Here is a 1,842-nt window from a genome sequence, read left to right as displayed (position 1 = left end):
CTTCCAAACCAAATCACTACTGTGAGTTGAAGGAGAACACTGTTAATAATTACACTGGCCCAACTGGTAAACCAGTACCATCCTGGGCAAAAGAGATCATGTGGTCCACCCTACATGTAGTGCCAAGTGGTTGTTCAAAATGCAGAATTCCAGACTCCACCCCAGAGGTGGATGGACTAGATTTAGGGTGAGACCCAAAAATATGCATTTAAATCAAGCACTGTAGGTGATTCTGTGGCGGGTTATACAGAACCATGCCCTGAGAAGCATTGGCCCAGAGGATAAAGGCAAAATGCCCTGGGAAGGCACACTGGTCCCTTCAAGATCTGGCCCCTGTTATCCCGCCAGTCTTTTCCCTTACCAGTTCCCCACATCCAGTACCACCTACATGACTACACATTCCACTCCAATGGCTCAAAGCCCTTCCCACCCTGTCCCCTGGCTAACTTCTCATTCTTTATCACTCAGTTCAAATGTCAGCTTCCTCCGAAGGCCCTTGCTTACTGTCCAGACTTGCCAATCCCCTCACCACTAACAAATAAATCAAGTATCCACTTCCGTGTACCCACAATGTAGCAGATCACAGCTGAGGCTGTGACCTTTTCGAAACTACTAACTTCTGGGCTTCCCCCCAAACCTCCTGAATCAGAAGCCTCAGGAGGGGGGCCTTGCCCCATGGAGTTCTTTAAAAGCTTCTCAGATGATCCCCATCTAGAATGTTTCCATGTTCACCCTACCTTAGCACTTACATTCAACATAAACTGCTGGTTTGTCTTCTCCACTAAATGGTAAGAGAGCAAATATTCTCTGACTCTCCAAGCCCTCAGACATTACAGAGTATTCACAATGAGGGGAAAATTTTGACCATTCCAAGTACTGTCTTAGCTGTGTTTAGTTTTCAGTGAAGCTGACCACTTGGGTGATTAACTTACTAAAATACACTGTAATTACACTGGGGTAGAAACAAAGGGAGTGTTCCTTGTTGTTCCTATGCTTTTGGAAATTTCCCAAAGTTCAGCTCAGTAGTGTGACTAAGCCAGGCAAGAATAAACATCTGAACCTGATGGCGCTGTCTCTCTTGCCTAACTGCTCTCTAGTGTCAAGTGAAATGGCCAAGATGTGGGAATACTGGATATTCTGGAGATGGCATAACCCACCCCTTGCATTAGGGGGCATTAGGATGGCCCTGCCAGTTGGACATGGTCAGTTTATGCTTCTAACTGATGGATCTTAGTTCTGAGACTAGGTAACAAGCAGTAGGTTCATGTGTTCAGGAAAACATCAAACTGGTTCCTACCAAGGGTAGAGAACTGAAAGTAAACGATTGCGTGTTCTGCATCAGGAGCAGTTTGGACATTTTCCATCCCAATTTTTCAAATCAGGGTATCTTTGCCCCCATGTGAACCAGCTCCACACCCGCGGGGTTCCACCCCTGGCCTCCACTCCCAATCCCAACATCAAAGACCCCAAGCATGGTGCTGCTGATTTATGGTGGTCTTCAAACCACTACGAGAGGAGAGCCCGGGTGAAATATCCTCCCCAGTGATTTGTGGCTGGGGCAACGCCAGCGCAGGCACAGTAAGAGGTGGCACTGGAAATGGTTTGACAGCTGCAAAGCCCCTCAGGGGAACTCCTGCGTGCAAGGCGGAAGTGAGCCAGGTGAGGGGTCTGGGATGTTGACATGGGGTTCGGAGCCTCGGAGTGGGCCAAGTAGGGGGCCAAGGAGGAGGACGCCGCACCCAGACCTCCGACTCACGCGCGCAGAGGGGATGGCTGGGGCTCAGGAGGGGCCCTAGGGAATCAGGGTGCGGAGGCCTCGGCGGGCTGGCCCCCCCTTACCTG

The sequence above is a fragment of the Myotis brandtii genome, unplaced genomic scaffold (genome assembly GCF_000412655.1).
Source record: "Myotis brandtii unplaced genomic scaffold, ASM41265v1 scaffold695, whole genome shotgun sequence".
Lineage (NCBI taxonomy): Eukaryota > Metazoa > Chordata > Mammalia > Chiroptera > Vespertilionidae > Myotis > Myotis brandtii.
The sequence above is the reverse complement of the archived record's forward strand: the minus strand, read 5'-3'. Positions refer to the sequence as shown.